This window comes from Palaemon carinicauda, chromosome 5 (assembly GCF_036898095.1).
Source record: "Palaemon carinicauda isolate YSFRI2023 chromosome 5, ASM3689809v2, whole genome shotgun sequence".
In the NCBI taxonomy this organism is placed as follows: Eukaryota; Metazoa; Arthropoda; class Malacostraca; order Decapoda; family Palaemonidae; genus Palaemon; species Palaemon carinicauda.
In genome coordinates this window covers 153,099,830-153,122,149 of record NC_090729.1, presented here as the reverse complement: position 1 = coordinate 153,122,149, position 22,320 = coordinate 153,099,830, and positions in this window count along the sequence as shown.

The window sequence follows — 22,320 nt, the reverse complement described above, 5'->3', positions numbered from 1 at the left end:
TTTCAGAGAAATGCTACTGGACCGTACCTGGCCACCGAAGAACTGAGGTCCCTGTTGTTCCCTAAGGCCTCCCCTGACTCAGTGGTTCCAAAGGAAGCAATCCCCACTGTCCAAATTTCAGTGGAACCTGATGTGGTCATGGCTCAGTCCATGCACGAGTGTCGTTTGGATTCCGAGGATGATGAACAGATCTCTGACGTCTCGGAAGACACGGAGAAGACGCTTATGGCTCAAGGAGCCGAAGAGGACGAAGACAAGGTGGAATACACCGAGTCGGAGATTGGAGCTACTCCCTCGTCCATCCCTCCGCCTACTCCTACACCGACGGAATTGTCCCTTCCGTCTACCTCCTCGACCCCGGATCCTTCCTCTTCTACCCAAGAACTGATCCGACTGATTAGAGCTGTCATGGACGACAGACTGAAGGAGAACCAGGAGTCCATCAGGTCTATGATTGGATCCAGAGACACGAAGAAGATTTCGGTCAAGGATCTCCCAGCTTGCTCTCATGCCAACCCGTGGAGGTATGCAGAGCATATGGTTATTGCGACCGGCAGGATCTTTGTTAGTGACAAGATCGGCACGGTCCCGTTGGAAGATGTGGAGTTCTTCCCAAGCTTCGAGGCCTACCCGGACTGTTACGTCCGACTTCGTTCCGAACCTGCCTCGAAGGAGGAGACCGAACCTAAAGAAGAGATAGTGTTCGATCTCGCAAAGGCCCAGGCTATGCTAGCCTCCGCATTTAAGAGCAGGGGCTTTACCTGCTCTAAGCTTCCTGCCTTGAGCAAGAAGCATCCTACATATGTCGCACCTGACACTGCGATTCTTCCATTTTTGGAAAAGGCCTTAGCTGCATGCCTTAAAGCGGCGGAAGAAGGAAAACCCTGCCCTGCACTGGAGGAGTGCAGACCCTTCTCCATCGTGACACCCCCTGACACTAGGCAATGGAAAGATGTCCAACATACTTTCGTCGTGGGTAGGCTCGATCCTGACGTCGCCGGACGTCAGTTTAATGAAGACCTCCCTAAGCTCAACGATCACCTCCTTCGCCGGGAACAAGACACGAAGGAGAGGCTTGCAGCATCGCTTTCTCATCAAGTCCAACTTGAAGTAATGGCCTGTGACACAGCAGTACCTGATCACTACATGGTACTGGCCAAATCCCACTTACTCACGGTAATGAAGGACTTGTACCATTTCATAAAGGCTCGTAGAGCCTGTCGTGAATTCGTGTTTGTCGGTGCCACCGTGAAACACGAACCCCGGAGGCTGATTTCCTCCAACATCTGGGGAAAGCACCTGTTTCCTTCTGACCTTGTCAAGGAAATAACTGACAGAGCCGCCACGGAGAATAGGAACCTTCTCCACAAGTGGGGCATGTCCAGAAAAAGGAAAACCTCTCAGGACGATGGACCTCAGCCTAAGAGAAAACCTCAGAAGCCGAAACCCCAGCAACGTCAACAACGACGTCAGTTTCCGGGACCCGCTACCTCCCAAGTGGTTGCCCAACCACAACAGACCTTTCAATTGGTCCCCCAACCGGTGTTGTCACAGTCACCGGTCTTCACCCCTGCCTTTGAGCAGCCATCCACTACCTTTCATGCCAGAGGTAGAGGCTCGTCCAGGGGTGCAAGCAGAGACGCCTCTCGTCGTCCCTCCAGAGGTAGAGGAGGAAAGGGAGCTAGCGGCCGAGGCAACAAGTCCTCGGGACACCAGAAGCAATGAAGTGCTTCCGGTGGGAGGAAGACTCCGCCAATTCCAGGATCGTTGGACCTTCGATCCTTGGGCACACAGCATCATCAAGAACGGTCTAGGCTGGAGTTGGGTGCAACCACCCCCAATCTTCCAGCGGTTCTTTCAACCATCAACCCCCATTCTGGAAGAATATGTTCTAGACCTCTTGAACAAGAAGGTGATAAGGAAGGTAAAGTCCACCAGGTTCCAAGGGAGACTGTTTTGCGTTCCCAAGAAGGACTCAGACAAGCTCAGAGTCATTCTGGACTTATCCCCCCTCAACAAGTTCATAGAGAACAACAAATTCAAGATGCTGACGCTTCAACAAATAAGGACCCTTCTGCCTCAAGGTTCCTACACGGTCTCTATAGACCTGGCGGATGCCTATTGGCACATTCCAATGAACCATCACGCTTCCTCCTACCTAGGATTTCGACTCCAAAGGAAAAGCTACGCCTTCCGGGCCATGCCATTCGGCCTCAATGTGGCCCCTCGGATCTTCACAAAGCTGGCGGATGCCATAGTACAACAGCTCCGCCTAAGAAACGTCCAGGTGATGGCCTACCTCGACGACTGGCTAGTCTGGGCTCCATCGCCCGAAGAGTGTACAAAGTCTTGCGACGAAGTTACCCAGTACCTAGAACACCTGGGATTCAAGATCAACGAGAAGAAATCTCGCCTCTCTCCGGCTCAGAAGTTTCAGTGGCTGGGAATCCACTGGAATCTTCAGTCACACCGCCTTTCCATCCCCCAGAAGAAAAGGAAGGAAATAGCAGGGTCTGTCAAGCGACTACTGAAATCCAAACGCATTTCAAGACGACAGCAGGAACGAGTTCTAGGCTCTCTACAATTCGCCTCAGTGACAAACCCAGTGCTTCGTGCACAGCTAAAGGATGCCGCGGGAGTCTGGAGACGATCGGCATCCATCGCTCGAAGAGACCTCAAGAGACGGCTTCCAAACAGACTTCGACGCCTCCTAAAGCCGTGGTCGGAAGCAATGGCCCTGAAAAGGTCCATTCCTCTCCAACACCCTCCTCCATCACTCAACATCCACACGGATGCCTCACTGGAGGGCTGGGGAGGTCACTCCCACCTGAAACAAGCTCAAGGGACCTGGTCTCCACTATTCAAGACGTTCCACATAAACATCTTGGAGGCCATGGCGGTCCTTCTTACTCTGAAGAAGCTATCCCCGCCGCCCTCGATCCACATCCGTCTAACCCTAGACAACTCGGTGGTAGTTCGTTGTCTCAATCGCCAGGGCTCAAGATCGCCCCAGATAAATCAGGTGCTTCTCCCAATCTTCCGTCTGGCGGAGAAGAAGAAGTGGCACCTGTCTGCAGTTCACCTACAAGGATTCCGCAACGTGACAGCGGATGCTCTATCTCGGACAAACCCGATAGAGTCGGAATGGTCTCTAGACGCAAGATCATTCTCCTTCATCTCTCATCAAGTCCCAGAACTTCAGATAGATCTCTTTGCAACGAGCGACAACAATCAACTTCCTCTGTACGTAGCCCCGTACGAGGACCCCAAAGCAGAAGCGGTGGACGCCATGTCACTGGACTGGAACAGATGGTCGAAGATATACCTGTTCCCTCCCACCAACCTTCTGTTGAAAGTCCTCTCCAAACTGAGAACCTTCAAAGGGACAGCGGCCCTAGTGGCTCCCAAGTGGCCCCGGAGCAACTGGTACCCCCTGGTCCTGGAGCTGCAGCCCAAGCTGATCCCTCTCCCGGGCCCAGTTCTCTCCCAACAAGTACAGAAGTCGACTGTCTTCGCTTCATCATCGAAAATCAAGGACCTTCATCTCATGATTTTCTCTCCCTTGCCGCAAAGAAGAGGTTTGGGATCTCGAAGAAAAGTCTAGACTTCCTAGAGGAATACAAGACCGAATCCACGAGACGGCAATACGAATCATCCTGGAGGAAATGGGTCTCCTTTGTTAAAGCAAAAAATCCTAAAGAAATCACCATTGATTTCTGTATGTCCTTCTTCATTCACCTTCATGGACAAGGATTAGCAGCCAATACGATTTCAACCTGCAAATCGGCTTTGACTAGACCAATTCTATATGCTTTCCAAATTGATCTGTCCAACGACATCTTTAACAAACTGCCGAAAGCATGTGCTCGCCTACGCCCAGCACCCCCTCCGAAACCGATCTCCTGGTCACTAGACAAGGTGCTCCATTTCGCCTCCAACTTGGACAATGATTCATGCCCCCTCAAGGATCTGACTCAGAAAGTTATATTTTTATTTGCTCTCGCCTCGGGAGCTCGAGTCAGCGAAATAGTGGCATTATCAAGCGAAGAGGGACACATCCTGTTTGCTGATTCAGGAGAAGTGACCCTCTCCCCCGATCCGACGTTTCTCGCCAAAAATGAATTACCCACCAAAAGATGGGGCCCTTGGAGAATATGCCCCCTGAAGGAGGATGTCTCTCTATGTCCAGTAGAGAGTCTCAAGGTCTATCTTCGCAGAACTTCAAACTTTGGTGGAGGCCAACTCTTCAAAGGAGAAACATCGGGCAGCGACCTGTCACTGAAACAATTAAGAGCGAAAATCACCTACTTCATTCGCAGAGCGGATCCGAACAGTACACCCGCTGGTCATGATCCTAGAAAAGTGGCATCTTCTCTGAACTTCTTTCAGAGCATGGACTTCGAGAGCCTTAAGAACTTTACGGGCTGGAAGTCCTCGCGAGTTTTCTTTAAACATTATGCGAAACAAGTGCACGAAATCAAACATTTTGTGGTAGCCGCAGGTAGTGTTATGAAACCTGCACCTAACTCTGCGTAGAACAGTGAGTTACTTGGGACTCTAACTCTTCGGGTGCCTATGTTGACCCTCGAGTGATTCATAGTGATGTCTAAAAACACTTAGTGCTTTTATAACTGTTCTTATCCCAGGTGAAATGTCATAGTGTCACACAAGTGCCGCATGCCTTGAGCATGATGTGTTATTTAAAGACTTGCGTTCTTCGAGAACGAGTACCTACTAATCCTGAAATTCCCTTTCAGATTCAAGAGCAAGCCTTTATTTCTATGTACATTATTATTACTGTAAATGAACTTTACTTTTGCTGTAAATTATTTAATTTCTGCATTGTGAAATAAAATTTCTATTTTATTACTTATGCGTCTCTTTCAGCTCCTACTTACTATGAAATACATACTGTCATAGTTTTATTTATTCCTCCTTTCTTATGGTCATGAAGAATTTAAGATGTCTATTCCTAAATTATATTCACCTTGTCTCAGTAAGGTTCCTACACGAATACTTACTTCTGATAATCAGGAGATGAACTCTACACACAGTGCCCAACCACCACTGGCCTACTTCAGAATGTTCCTATACAAATATCAAACATTCTGCTTCATCTCTAAGCTCTTAAAAGCTCTTCTGTCAAGATGAATAGCCCTTCAATACCACTTTGACGTCGGCATAGCCCATGGGAACTTCCTACCAATGGGGGGCAGGATACTTCGTTCCTATGGTTCTTACCTAAGATTACTTTGCTGTTTTGTCAATGCCTAGGCACTTAACTCTGGGGGAAAATCTACCACGATACATTGATTCTCTGGTACTCTTCCATCAGGACGCCATGGCTTGAGCCCAAAAAACGGATTTTGAGCGAAGCGAAAAATCTATTTTTGGGTGAGATAGCCATGGCGTCCTGATGGACCCTCCCTACTACTTCGTTCAGTTTGTTCCCACCCTACACAATTGTATCATGGTGATGGGCAGCAACTGGCGCCAGGATAAAGACGCGCGTGACGTCATTAGAGCAATGGCGTCCGTTTGTTTACGTCTCGAGTATCAGTAGTAGCCACGAGTGAGATTAGCTGTGGAACGGCTCCCAGCTATTCTCAGCCCTTACACACCGAAGCGTTAACTCTGTTCGGGGTGGAGATAGCTATGTGGCACGACCAGACATGCGTGTCCCCTGTTGTATTACGATGTCTTAAAGGGAAACCTTTGAGATACTCGCTCCAGAAGTTAGAATTCTGTGATAACCTGTGGTTAAATTCTCTGGGAATATCTTAGTAGTCTTATACCCAAGGAAGCTACCAAACAGGAACCTTCCATCAGGACGCCATGGCTATCTCACCCAAAAATAGATTTTTCGCTTCGCTCAAAATCCGTTATATATATATATATATATATATATAACGGATTTTGAGCGAAGCGAAAAATCTATTTTTGGGTGAGATGGCCATGTCGTCCTGATGGAAGTTCCTATAGGGTAGCTTCCTAGGGTATATTACAACTACGGCGATATTCCCAGAGAATTTACCTTAAGGTACCAGAATTCTAACTCCTGGAGCGAGTATCCCTCGTGAAAGGGATATCGCGACATATCAGAGGACGTATTCTTGACACGCCACATGGCAATCTACATCCTGGACAGAGATTTCGTCTCGTAGGAGGTGATTGGCGAGATACGAATTCGGGAAAGAAAAAGGGGAGCCGCTCCCTAGGCTTCCCTATCCTCCGATTCGTATGCGTGCCTGGCGCCAATCCTGGCGCCATCTGTATTCCTTGTAGCGTACACGAGGTGCTACAGATACTGTATGTAGGGAGGGGTCCTACAGCCCTTTCTTAGAAAGGCAAGGGCGGGTCCATCAGGACGACATGGCCATCTCACCCAAAAATAGATTTTTCGCTTCGCTCAAAATCCGTTTTTTGGGCTCAAGCCATGTCGTCCTGATGGAAGTGTACCAGAGCATTACTGTATCTGTGGATTCTCAGAACATGCCGTACTCCCCGGAGGTAATTTTTTCCCGGTCGACTAGACCTAGAGACCTAAGATGTTACCGTTATACATCTTTTCAACTAACTATAAACTATGTTAGAGCTTCCTGCCCCCTACAGGGAAGAGTCCTACTAGACTCTGGAAAAGTCTCGAAGAGTACATATACCTATGTATGAATACCAGGCAAGCTAATATAGTGGTCTCGCCCTATATTAAGTAAAGCATAGTTTGTATAGAACCACTGCGTCAATATATATTGACCAGTAATCCGCACAATACTTGTATTGGACAAAGGTTTATATCCACATTGGAAGAAACTAATAAAACCGCCCTCGTCCCTTTATGGGACGGAGTCCTCCCATTAGGGGACTACATAAACCAATGCAACATAGCTTGCATAACAGAACAATTCTACCAGAATTATCCCAGATAAGATACATAGAATTAAATGCTCAATTATACCAATAAATTGACACAGGTGAAAGAGACGCAAGGTTCTCAAGAACAAGTTTATTGACAGACAATAAATAGACAGGTTAACGACAAATATATATATATATATAAAAGAGGATAACCCAAAACTTTAAGCATAAGTATGATAGTAAACAGAACTTGTTTATCTGAAAGAAAAACCATTAAACGCCACTTTTTTAAGATACCGAGGTATCAAGTCATAAAAGTCTGTATTACAAATCAATCACATTAGCGTTAGAAACGCTCGGCACACATGTCTGTACTTATGCTAGGTTCACCTTTGAGAAAGGAACAGTCTATGTAGGCACTCGGTGCCCTCATTTAGTTTGTAGTACAGTATGTACCTACAGACTCACCCTGGACTTAATCGTCCCAATTAAGACCACTGTTCCTCGCAGAGTTAAACAGTAGGGTTAACTACACGACCCACTGCTACCACAGATCTCTTTAGTTCCTCTACTTGCTTCGCATAGTGGCGAAAGAACACTCTGGAAGACTTCCAGCCCGTGTATGAACGGAGATGTTCAAAATCCATACAATTAAAGAAATTTAGGGATGAGGCAACTTTCCTCGGATCGTGACCTGCGGGTGTACTGTCAGGATCCGCTCTGCGAATAAAATATGTGATTTTCGCTCTGAGTTGATTCAGAGATAAATTTGAGCCTGATGTTTCTCCCCTGAATAGTTGACCACCCTTGAAGTCTGAAGTTCTACGAAGATAGACCTTTAGGCATTCTACTGGACATAGAGATGCATCTTCTTTCAGAGGGCAGATTCTCCAGGGACCCCACCTGTTGGTGGGTAACTCATTCTTGGCGAGAAACGTAGGATCCGGAAACAGGTTCAGCTCCCCCCCATCCAGGAACTGAACACGACCTGCCTCTCTCTCGATTGGGCTACGATCTCACTAACCCTGGCCCCGGACGCGAGTGCAAATAGGAAAATAACTTTTTGCGTCAAATCCTTTAACGCACATTCTTCATTGCTCAACAGGGAGGCGAAAGGAAGAACTTTGTCTAAAGACCATGAGATGGGCTTTGGAGGTGCTGAAGGTCTGAGCCGAGCGCAGGCTTTCGGAACTTTATTAAAGATCTCGTTACCTAGGTCGATCTGGAAGGCAAATAAAATGGGTCTCATCAAAGCAGATTTACACACTGAAATCGTGTTAGCTGCCAACCCTTGGCCATGGAGGTGGATGAAGAAAGATAAGCAGAAGTCTGTTGAGATCTCCTGCGGATTCTTTGCCTTTACAAAGGCCACCCATTTTCTCCAAGATGACTCATATTGCCTTCTAGTCGATTTGCACTTATATTCCTCTAGGAAGTCTATGCTGGCTTTCGAAATCCCGAAACGCTTTCTCACCGCAAGGGCGAGAAAATCATGAGCTGCAGGGTCCGGGTTTTCTGTAATGAAGCGCAGACAGTCGACTTCTGGACTCGCTGGGTCAGAACTGGATGTGGTAGCGGCACAAACTTCATCTGTAGTTCCAACGCCAAGGGGAACCACATACTGTTCGGCCACTTGTGGGCCACTATTGCTGCTACCCCCTTGAAGGATCTCAGTTTGTTGAGGACCCTCAACAGAAGGTTGTGAGGAGGGAACAGATAAATCCTGGACCATCTGTTCCAGTCGAGGGACATCGCGTCCACTGCTTCCGCTAAGGGGTCCTCGTACGGGGACACGTACAGGGGCAACTTCTTGTTGTCTTTCGTCGCAAAGAAGTCTATCTGCAGTTCTGGGACTTGATTCAGAATGAAGGAGAATGATCCTGCGTCTAAGGACCATTCCGACTCTATCGGTGTGAACCTGGATAGAGCGTCCGCTGTCACATTGCGGACTCCTTGAAGGTGAACTGCCGACAGGTACCACTTCTTCTTTTCCGCCAATCGGAAAATGGCTAACATCACCTGGTTGAGAGGTGGTGACCTCGACCCTTGTCGATTCAAGCATCTCACAACCACCTCGCTGTCCATCACCAATCTTATGTGGATCGAGTGACGCGGGGAGACTTTCTTTAAGGTAAGGAGCACTGCCATAGCTTCTAGAAAGTTTATATGAAAGGTCCTGAATAGCTTGGACCAAGTCCCCTGGACTTTTTTCCGATGAGAGTGACCTCCCCATCCCTCCTTTGAGGCATCTGAGTGAATCGTCATCGACGGGGGAGGTGGCTGAAGAAGAACCGACTTCTTTAGATGTCTGGCTTGGGACCAAGGCCTGAGAAGAGTACGTAGCCGAGGCGGCACTGGTCTTCTCAGATCTCTTCGCGCGTTTGATGCATACCTTCTCCAAACTCCGGTTGCATCCTTTAGCTGTGCTCTTAGCACTGGGTCTGTCACTGAAGCAAACTGGAGAGAGCCTAGTACCCTCTCCTGTTCGCGTCTTGATATCCTTTCGGAATCTAGAAGTCTCTTGACAGAGCCCGCTATCTCCTTCCTTTTCTTCGTCGGGATGGAGAAACTGTGTGACAAAAGGTCCCAGTGGATTCCCAGCCACTGGAACTTTTGGGATGGAGAAAGTCGAGACTTTTTTCTGTTGATCTTGAAGCCTAGGTACTCTAGGAACTGGATCACCTGACTGGAAGCTTGCAAGCATTCGGTCTCGGATGCTGCCCACACCAGCCAGTCGTCCAGGTAGGCTACTACCTGAATTCCCATTAGGCGTAATTGTTTGAGAGCTGCGCTCGCAAGCTTCGTGAAAATCCTTGGGGCTATGTTTAGCCCGAATGGCATGGCTCTGAAGGCGTATAGTCTCCGTTGTAGCCTGAACCCTAGGTAGGGGGAGAGTCGACGGCTGATTGGAATGTGCCAATAGGCGTCTGACAAGTCTATAGAGACTGAGTATGCCCTCTTGGGCAGTAAGGTCCTTATGTGTTGCAGTGTTAGCATCTTGAATTTGCAATTCACTATGAACTTGTTGAGTGGCGACAAGTCCAGAATGACTCTGAGCTTTTCCGAGTCTTTCTTGGGAACACAAAACAGCCTCCCTTGGAATTTGATGGACTTCACCTTTCGGATCACCTTTTTCTCCAACAGTTCTTGAACGTACTCCTCCAGAACGGGGGTGGAGTGTTGGAAAAACCGAAGGCACGGGGGTGGAGTGCTGTACCAGCTCCAGCCCAGTCCATTCTTGAGTAGGCTTTGGGCCCAGGGATCGAAGGTCCAGCGATCCCAAAATTTCATCAGTCTCCCTCCTACCGGTATCGTTTCACTTGGACTGCCGTCCTGAGGTCTTGCCTCCCTGACCACGACCACCTCTGAATCCCCTTCCCCTTGAGGGGCGCCTAGACGAGCCTCTGGCTGCTCCTCTAGGTTTTGCACGAAAGGAAGAAGACTGTCCTTCGAACGTTGGGGTGAATGCGGTGGACTGACCTGGCACAGCCTGGGGTACCCACTGAAAAGTGGTCGGGGTTTGTGCCACCATCTGGGGCACTGGAGGCAATGGCAATTGCAGTTGCTGTTGCTGTCTAAAAGGCTTGGCTGGCCGAGACGGTAGCCTAGTCCTCATATTCTTCCTCTTTGGTTGAGGACCCTCATCCGGGGAAGACTTTCTTTTGATAGCCAGGCCCCACTTCTGGAGAAGGTTTCTATTCTCCACGGCGGCCTTATCAACAACTTCTTTGACCACATCGGTAGGGAAAAGGTTTTTTCCCCAAATGTTGGAGGAGATTAACTTCCTTGGCTCGTGTCTCACCGTAGCCCCGGTGAACACGAACTCCCTGCAAGCTCTCCTTGCCTTGACGAAGCTATAAAGGTCCTTCGTCACTGTGGCTAGGTGAGACTTAGCCACCACCATGAACATTTCATGGACCTTGGGGTCACTTGCCATCGTCTCAAGAGTAGTCTGATGAGACATTGAGGCAGCCAGTCATTCTTTTGTCTCGAACTCTCTTCGTAAAAGAGAGTCGGACAGCTTGGGGAGGTCCTCGCCGAATTGCCGTCCGGCAATATCAGCCTCCAACTTTCCCACTGAGAACGTCAGATGGACATCCTTCCAGTCTTTGTGGTCCATAGGCAGGGCCAGCGACAAGGGTTTACACTCCTCCAGGGAGGGGCAAGGCTTGCCGGCCTCGACTGCCTTTAGGACAGCCGCAAACGCTTTCTGTAAAAAGGGGAAGGCTCTAGCAGGAGAGGACACAAAAGAAGGGAGCTTCTTGCTCAATGCAGCTACCTTCGAGTTAGAGAAGCCCCTCTCTTTCATCGAGGATGAAAGTAGGGCTTGAGCCTTAGCGTGGTCCATAATTATGACCTCCTTCGGCTCTGTCTCCTCCCTTGAAGCTGGTTCTTTTCTCAGCCGGACATGCAGTCCGGATATGATGCCTTGCTGGGCCAGAATTCCACCTCCTCTAGGGGAACTGAACCCAGCTTATCCGAGATGACGATCTTTCCAGTCGTCATCGGCATGTGCTCAGCATACCTCCATGGGTTAGCATCTGAGCATAAGGGAAGGTCTTTCACATTGAGCCTTTTCCGGGGCCCATGTGATTCTGCCAGGGACTGCATACGCAGTTCCATAGCAGCCGCCTTCTCCTGATTCTCCTTCTGCATTTGTTGGATCATTCCAACAATCGAAGAGAGGGCCTGTCCCAGTTCTACTGGGAGACCGGCCGATGTTGAGGGAATAGGCTCCGGAATCTGAACCGGAGTAGCCGACACCTCGTCGACCTCATCCTCTACGACATCCGGGGTTTGAACTTCATCCTGACCTTCTGCCAGGAGGTCTTGTTCCAAACGCTCGTCCAGGTCAGACATCCTGTCATCTAACTGGATGTCTTGCATCGCGACTGCGACTTCCACGTCCACCTGGACTTGATCTTGGGGGATCTCCTCTTGAGGCTGGGGAATCACTGCATCAGCTGATGCCTTGGGAAAAAGATACGCCCTCATCTTCTCACTTGGAAGATAAGGGCCAGAGGTGTTCTTTTGGAAGCCCCTTACCCAGGTACGAAGCTTCTCCATTGCTATATCCCTTGATTCCGCCGTTCTAGGGGAATCAAAAGCCTCAGTAATCAGGTTAGTGCATACAGTACATACCTGAGGGTCCCAATACTGGAGATCATCCTTGGAGACAGCGCATGCTGCGTGTCTCCTACAACACTCATGTCCGCAGAGGTTCTTGCTGCGGACGTTGCAGAAAACATTTCCGCACTTCGGAGGGTCCTCCTGTAAAGAGAAGAAATTTCCATGAGTATCAAGTGAACTATGTATCACTGGATATGCATAGTATAGCATAACTATTCATAAAGGAAAGACACACACTTGTGTTTCCCTCACAACCCATTGTTGCAGCCTTCCAGATAATAAAATCAAAATGGTTAATCTCTTCTAGAGTAACCAATGCAAGGTTTCCAGAGAAAACAGGTGGAGCTCACACCTAAGCAATGATTTTAAAATCCTGGATAATAGACAGGAAAGAACTCACTTTCCTTTCTGTAGGGCAACAGCAAAGGGATGTGCGAGAAAACACAATAGTGTTAGAAGACACAGTGCTGTACCAAAACCCTTACCATAGTTTTCTTCTTACTGTATATGTTATACTGAAGAATACTAGTACAGTATAGGGGGATGCGTGCCGGCCTGCCTTTGCCGGCCGGCACACACCATAACTAGCTTTAAAGTATACTACTTAACAGCTATAAGGCGGCAGCACTCTGGTTCAAATGCATGTGCCGGTCGGCAGCAACTGCCGGCCGGTAACAGCCAATGTTGGCCGGCAATGGCTGCCGGCCAGCAACTACACAAGGTAGTACCCAGCTGCCGGCCACACTCTTGGTGACCGGCAGACAAGGGCTGACATAAGCCGGCCGGCAAAGGTACAAGACCGATGCCAGCCTGCAGCAAAAGAACCAGAGGACTACACCTGCCCGGCTGCCGGCCTCATAGGCCGGCAGCCGGGTCAGGTACAGCACTAGAAGAAAAATAGAATGAATGCCGTGATAAGAATGTACACAACCTCCAAGCCCGGCAACCGAAAGAGTGCATATAAGGAAGGGGAGAAACTAATTCAGGCTTCCTGACCAATGCCGTCTGGCTCTACAGGCAGGCATGGATGAGGGACCAAGAGAGGTCCGGGCAGCACTCGAAAACATAAGACCCTTGCCGGCCAGCAGCTCTGCCGGCCGGCAAGGGGCTGAGTCAATTCCACATCCTAACCTATACTAGGTCCAGATGTAGAACGACGTACAGTACAGTAATGGCTCGGCCATTACGGAGAAAGAGGGGGAAGGGACAAGAGGGTCCTGCCAACCTTGCTTTAGAGACAGATCACCCGCAGCCAAGAAACTTATCTTAGCCTAAGGGAGATCTAAGGAGGAAGGCCAGCAATACTTGCCAGCTCCCAGAGCACCAAAGCAAGGAAGGCGTTGCTACTCCCAGGGAAAGAAACTTATCCTCCCCCGAGAACAGCAACAAGGACTAGTCTGGTAGATCACAAAAGAAGGAATCATATCCACAGAAACCTTCGGTAGTGACCTAAGGGAGCTAAGCTCCCTTTGTCTGTGTCATGTCAGCGAGGGGGACTCAGCCCCAAGCCAGACAACACAGACAGACTAAAAAACTCTGTTGTTCTGTCCCTCTTGAACCATACTACAGGAACAAGAAGGTACAGTAACACCCCAGTATAGTTTTATCGAAAATAAATTCGGAAAAAACCACTTAGGGATAAGCCCAAGGCTTAAACAGAGGGAAAGGGATTGCATACCTTCTCCGAAGAAAAGAAAGCAACCGGGGAGTATGATAAAGTATACTAAGGCTCCATAAGCAACTAGCCTAGGCACCAAGAGAATCGATTACCTAAATCACCGAAACTCACTCGTATACTATCTTGGAAATATTCCACACAGTCTTAAATGTATAAAATATAGCCTAAAGCTTCAATAAAATTTTAATTACACTCGGAAAAACCAAAATCATGCATGAAGTACTAGGACCAAACGACTAGGCTACATGGCCTAGCGTAGGCCAGAATGGCGAATACTTCGCCAAATAATACTAAGCACGAAAGGAAATCCTATGTAATGCTAAATAGCTAAAATTTATTAAAGCAAAACAACCAGGAATGTCGCTCTGACTAACTAATTTATACCTAGCGAGCGACAGCGTCCAGGACGCCTCTGGTAGGCTACGGCTCTTGTATCAAAGATTAATCCTATTAATCACTCAAAATTTTACCAAGAGCCTACATTTATACATAAAAGACATTATACTCAACTTATCAGAGGCCAACGAAGACGGAGAAGCCATGAAAAAGTAGAATAAATCCAAGATTTGCGAGAAACACAGGAAAAAACACCGAGTTGTTAAGCTACGCAAAAAGGAATACAGATGGCGCCAGGATTGGCGCCAGGCACGCATACGAATCGGAGGATAGGGAAGCCTTGGGAGCGGCTCCCCTTTTTCTTTCCCGAATTCGTATCTCGCCAATCACCTCCTACGAGACGAAATCTCTGTCCAGGATGTAGATTGCCATGTGGCGTGTTAAGAATACGTCCTCTGATATGTCGCGATATCCCTTTCACGAGGGATACTCGCTCCAGGAGTTAGAATTCTGGTACCTTAAGGTAAATTCTCTTGGAATATCGCCGTAGTTGTAATATACCCTAGGAAGCTACCCTATAGGAACTTCCATCAGGACGACATGGCTTGAGCCCAAATATATATATATATATATATATATATATATATATATGTGTGTGTGTGTGTGTGTGTGTGTGTGTGTGTGTATGTGTTCCTGTATCGTATGGAGAGTAAATATGGAATAAGAATTATTATTCATGATATCATGCATAAGTAACGGAATATACCTCACCTCCCCCCCCCCCTTAATCCACATCTGGCAAACTGGGAGAGCGAAGAATGTTACTATTAGTAGTCTTAGCTTAACATATAAGGCATTGGATTTCTCCCTTAATCATAAAAACCACATTGATCTCCCTACAGGTGTGGATTCTAGGTGATATGTTATATTATTATTATTATTATTATTATCATTATTATTATTATTATTATTACTATTATTATTATTATTCCATCTTTGGCAACCGGTTTCTGCCATCTCTTTTCGTTTACTCAAGTCAGCTCTCATCTCTGTTATTTAACTTTCCAATATCCTTTTACATGGAGGCTTTCTTTAACTCTGCCCATTGAGTTGTAATGTAGGTATCTTTATCTCCATTAACTCCATACTGAGTCTTGATCCTGCATATGTGAGGTTATTCTTCTCCATGATGGTACTGGTCTGGATTAGTCTCAGTGTTTTGTAACCTTCCTTCATTTTTTCCTCAGTTTCCTCTGATTGTAGGCTTTTAGGGTTAGATCCTTATACTTTCTCTATCATCTTCCATCTAATGTTTTATTTTGCTAAGATGTTCTACTATCTCATCAATCACTTCTATTTTGGTTTCTTGCTGGCCATTGTAGGATGGGTTGTTGGAACTGTTGTCTCCATCTACAGTTACCACTTCTTCTATCAGCCCTAGCGGTTTATGTAGTTCTTTTGTAGACAACTCTCTTTCTAGTTCTTCTCTTTCAATTTTATTCTTTCAGTTTTAGAGAGCCTGTTTTTCTGTCTTATGTTTTGTGTTTGATCGGCCTCTCTCTACTCTGTCTGTGGAGAGTTATTTCTAAAAACCGTGTCTGGGAGAACTGTGGATGACATGCGAATGAATCGAGGATGTCAATTTTTCTGGTTTCCAGCCATCCGCAAGCATTCGCAGCAAAAATGCATTTTGGTAATTGTTTACAACACCGCACTCTCCATTTACTCCAAAATAATGCAATCCTGCAGTTCTCATCTTCTTGCACAGTAATTAGGTGGTTATTTAAATTCTGGAAAAGCAATAATTAGCAAGATATGTTGATTAAGGGGGATGGGGTTATAAAAAGAAAATAGCTCGGTTTCCTCACTAAACGACTCTGAACTGACACGTCAACATAGTCAACCAAACAGAAGTTCGTGATGCCAGCGTACGTTTGATATCCTGTATATTCAAAATATACTTAATTAAAAAAGGATTAATTTACTCAAAAGTGTCCATAAAATATGCAATTTACAAATAGTGACACTTTTGAGTACTCACTCCATTTTTTATTAAGTATATTTTGAATATACATTATATCAATGTATACACCAAGGGCTTGAAAATATACAAGATTTTCAATAGACTTCTGAATGAGGAAGTTGTGTATTTTTTATCTTGAAAGTACAATGAAAATGGAGTTCCTATTTAATGTTAGTATTTAATGAACGTTGAAATTATCATTGAATTTCTCAAGACTAGATATACTATGCTATGCTATGCTATGTTAGTTCCACCCCGGACAGTTATGGAAATACATCTGAGAAAATTACACTATGTTTGCATCCCCTTTTGAAAATACGTTACGTCGAATGACAATTAACGTGAGTCCAGCTCTGGCTCACTTTAATATACAATCTTGGATTACCGTTATCCAATCGCTATTGGTTCACAAATTATATGCTATGTATTTGTAATGCATTCCTGTAATTCGTAGTAATTTGTAGTATGGATGTATAAGGTAAGCCAGCGGTTAGAACGTGAGTACGCTATACACTCTGTATACATACAAGATACATACGCTCCCATTTCGCTACTAACAGACAATCACCCGTGAGTTGCAGATAAAGGCCGAATACAGCAAATAACAGTAGAAATTGCATGTGAATTACAAATGTATTGAGTATGAAATTTGAATGTAGTACGAACCCATCCGCAACAAAAATTTTGAGCAGTTCAAAATCCTGGGAGCGGAAGGAGCAACCAGTGCGGAGACATTACGGAGTTTGGCCAAGTGATATCAGTATGAACCACGAATACTGAGTATGTTTAGCAAATTTCGTTCGCCATTGTGTCGCAATTCACCCACAAGTCGTGGGGGGCACAGCCTTAAGTGGTCAGATTTTATGCATTCTTTTTTGGAATTCTCTCTCTTTCGGACCACCCCGAATGTAATATCTTCTTAACTGTATCGGCGTCAATGACCTTAGATGTCAGGATGCCTGAAAACTTTAAATCAATCAATCAATCAATCATAACCGTATTTTCAAACCGTGTCCATTGTCGTCTTTGTTGTACTGTCGTTGTAGTCCCGGGTTAGGATAATTCTTGATTTCTACTTAGGTAATTTCTCGCTGATGACCGTGAGGTATCGAACCTTCCGGATGAAGCCTACTTATCTCTAGCAGTTCCATTTACGTCGTTGGGGTTGTTTTCTCGGGTTGTATTCATCATTGTTAAGTATGCTTTTTAACCCATAGCTGGCCCCTACGATAGAGGATAGGTACTCGGTTTCAGCCGAGTTGACCGAGGTAATCAAGGGAAAGAACCTTACACAAAGGAACAATGGCTTGGTGAGGGTTCAATCCTATGCCCCGGAGGATTCCGGAATCCACAAGACTATTATTATTATTATTATTATTATTATTATTATTATTATTATTATTGCTACTACTAATACTAATACTACTTGCTAAGCTACAACCCTAGTTGGAAAAGCAAGATGCTATAAGCCCAAAGGCTCCAGCAGGGAAAATATCCCCGTGAGGAAAGGAAACAAACTACAAGAGAAGTAATTAACAATTAATATAAAATATCTGAAGAACAGCAACAACACCAAAATAAATCTTTCACATATAAACTATAAAACTTAAAAAAAATAGAACATTGTGCCCGAGTGTATCCTCAAGCAAGAGAACTGTACCCCAAGATAGTGGAAGACCAGAGTACAGAGGCTATGGCACTACACAAAACTAGAGAACGATAGTTTGATTTTGGAGTGTTCTTCTCCTAGAAGAGCTGCTTACTATAGCTAAAGAGACTCTACTTTCCTCATACAGTGAAGTAGTTAACCCCCTGAGCGAAGAATAATTGTTTGGTAATCTCATTATTGTCAGGTGTATGAAGACAGAGGAGAATATGTAATTAATAGGCCAGACTATTCCTTGTATGTGTATGCAAAGGAAAATCAGCCGTAACCAGAGAGAAGGATCCAATGGACTACTGTGTGACCAGTTACATGACCCAATAACTCTCTATCTCAACGGGTAGCTGGTGCCCTGGCCAACCTACTACCTATTATTATTATTATTATTATTATTATTATTATTATTATTATTATTACTATAAACGCTTAGGGGTCGAATATTAAGCTACCCTTTGAAGCTGAGTCAGTTAGTTCGACTGAGAAGTACCTTTGCGTCCCCCGTGTCCCCTATAGACCTAGTGCCAGTCACCTTTCACTTTGTATTTTTTAATGCCTTTGTGATAACTTTAACTCTTTATCATCATCGTCGTAATCATTTTTTTTATCCTCCCCTCCCACACCCACCTAGATGCTCAAGATATATTATTATATAAAGAAGTAACATTGCTATTTACCTTTGCTACACATTTTTATTTAAAATGGGAATTTTATGTGACTATTCTGCCACTAAGCACATCATTAAAGCGGTTATCTTCGAAGACACGAGTTTTCTGTAACCACTCTTCCTGAAAAGTTTATATTTCTAGTTCTTGTCCCTGTGCTGTGAGGTCAGACAATTCGATTAAACGTTATGTTTATGACTAGTATAGTTTATACACACAGCACGACATATACCTTTCCCAGTGAGTGATCAGCCTAAAGTTTTCCATCATCACCAATCCTCACTGGCCAATGTGGTGATGATGTAGCCATACCCCAGACATGACTAAAGACATACATGAGGTTTTTGTCATGCTGTCATTGTTGTGTATATATATATATATATATATATATATATATATATATATATATATATATATATATATATTTATATATATGAATATATATATATATATATATATATATATTTTATATATTTATATATATGAATATATATATATATATATATATATATATATATATATTTATATATTTATATATATGAATATATATATATATATATATATATATATATATATATGAATATATATATATATATATATATATATATATATATATGAATATATATATATATAGATATATATATATATATATATATATATATATAATGTGTGTATGTATGTATGTGTATGTGTAAAATATCCATCCCATGTACACATCTCTTCCATAGGATGCTTAGATTTAGAAGGGCAGAACCGTCCGGCTTTCACAAATCCGCACAGATGAGGTCTCTAGCAAGCTCCAAAAGTTTTACACGACTCCAGAGGACTCGGGTACCTATTCGTAGCTAGCTCGACTTAAGGTGAATCCAACCGAAAACAAATCTGGGGAAATGAAAGAAGTTAGAGATTTCGCTTATTCACCTGAAAATAAAAAATATTGAATAAGAGAAAATGCTTATTCTTTTCAAAACAAACTTAAGGGGAAGGAAAGATTTCTCTGAAGAAAGTTTTCACTGGTGAAGAATCCAGCTCGAAAAGTAATGAGAGATCTGGAAACGTTCTTTTAATCTTTAAGGAAAAAGAACCCTGTTGCGTACGATTTGTAATCAGCAAGGATGTTACTTTTTGCTAAGGGAATAAAAATGTAAATGTTCATGGTGAATACTGTAATTTTCCTTCTCTTTTTTTGAATGAAATTATAACGAACAGATTATTTTTCATTTTTGCTTAAAGACAGTGTAACACTAAGAAGCTGAATGCATAACAAAGAAAACTTATTTAAAAATAACGATGAATGATATTGAATTATGAAAAAAAAGTAAAAAAGAATGTATCCTCATATTATCAAACGAGTGCATACTCTACTCTAAAGTCTTTTAGTCAAATTAATGATTTAATAACTAAGCAAACATCTTGAATATTTGAATAGATAGACGAAAGGCTTTAGATGTTTATTCTTACTCTCTTATTTAGATGACTACTTACAGTGTGCCTTGATGAGCACAATGTAAAAGATTAGAAATTGTATTTTAAGTATCAAATCGATGCTAAGTGCATTTTCCCCCCTTTTTTATTATCCCTTCAAATTGGTGTATTTCCATTTAGCCATCCAACTCCTTTAGTTTTTATCTTACTCCAATGTTTATCTCCTGGTGAAGAATGTAAAAAAACTAAAAATTCTACGATAATTGAGAATTGTGACTCTTTAGCATCGTTAAACTTTTCCAGAGCAATATATCTATTTCCACTTACTGTCAAAACGATATATACAAGCAGATTGGATTAGCCATAGTCAAAGCTTCGTTAAGTAGGCTAATATACCTCTTGTTTAAATTTACCGTCGTCCAGCCTGGGCCCAGCATCTGTCACGAGAAGAAAAGGTGTACCTCAGCCAAAGCTTAGAGGGAATCATGGAGGAAAGAGGTAATCGATTATGTACTTGGTTCGGGATTTGACGACTGCTTCCTCTGCTTTATTACCGTAACATTTTATTATGTGGATACAATTATAATAATAACAATAAAAATCATCATCATCATCATTATTATTATTATTATTATTATTATTTGTATTATTTGTATTATTTTTATTATCAATTATTATTAATTAACTGCCCTCTCTTGTATCTCGCAATCACCATTGATTCAAGAGTTAGGTCAGCGTCAGCCACAAGGATAGTAGTGGCATTAGATAACTTATCGGCCATCAATCAGAACGATCAAACAATGAGAATGTGTACGTTTTTATTCTGGCCGAATTCCCAATATTGTCTTGAATCTTTCTTTTTTGTTTTCCCCTTGCATGGGAAACATCATGGTACTGGGGTAATTGCACAGGGTTATATATTTCTTTAAGATGCTTATATATCCAAGAAAGAATGAGGCTAAGATACAATTTTCAATTCTCTAAAACTCATCACTAATATTCCATATCTTTTTCGAAAATTGGCTCTAGGAATTTAGCAACCAAAAATGTGACAAATTCCGTAAACAGGGAACTATAGTAATGTGTATCTTTTTTTTTTAAACTCTTTTAACCTGGGAGATTTGTTTTAATCTAATTATAGCATTCCAGAACCTTTCCGATCTAGCATCATATTAAATTACTTGTCCCCATATGTAATCTGGAGACCTATCATCATCATCTCCTACGTCTATTGACGCAAAGGGCCCCGGTTAGATTTCGCCAGTCGTCTTTATTTTAAGCTTTTAATTCATTGAATTGATTCGCATAAAGGTGTTGGTCATCATACTAGTTGCTCTCTCTCTCTCAAAAAAATATATATATTTCTTGAAATTAAGGAACATAGCAAGAGATAATAGCATGACAATTAGTACCAGGACTTCTCTAACATTGCTTAAACACCAAACAGGTCATCACTTGTAGTTTTGGATTAGATTAATATTTCAGCAATCGTTAAACTAGTCCTCAGGCTCAGTTCCCTTGTACCTGTCGAAGTAAGGAATCGACTGCTCCATGTCCTGTTCAGTCTTATTTAGTTTAAGGTTTTGACTTCTACCTTAGTGGTTACCGATTTCTTTTATATGTTTTTTATTTTTATTAGATTCTGGTTTGTATATATCATAGTTTTAAATGCCAGCATTTTTCATATATATATTTTTTTGTCTCAGTCTCATTATTTTTCAGTTGTTTTAAGTTTAAAAAATTCGTAAGTAATATTTTTTCAAGATATATATGGGTATTTCGAAGCCCCTGAGCCTAATGTATCATTCATGTTATATTTAACAATCTTGAAAATAAGAATGCATCTGAAATCACGTGGGAAATGAAATACCCGCTTTTTGCCCTTGAATATATATATATATATATATATATATATATATATATATATATATATATATATATATATATATTATATGTAGATATATATATATATATATATATATATATATATATATATATATATATATATATATATATATATATATGTATATATATATATATATTTTATATATATATATATATTATCTTTATATGCATAATTTTACATCTGTCTCTATATATAGATTGAGATAATATATATATATATATATATATATATATATATACATATATATGTATATATACATATATATAAATATATGTATGTATATATATGTATATATATATATATATATATATATATATATATATATAGATAGATAGATAGATAGATAGATAGATATATACATATATATGTATATATACATATATATATGTTTGTATGTATATATGTATATATACGTATATATATATATATATATATATATATATATATTTATGTGTATATATTATCTATCTATATACCTATATATATATATAACTTTATATCTATATCGATATATATAATGTCTCTCCAAGTGTGTAATTCACGCCATGTCCTTTGATAACTCGAGAAGACGATGTATACACAAAACTAGACAAATAAAATGCCATCAAGCGGATGATGCATTATGCGAATAATTCAAACACT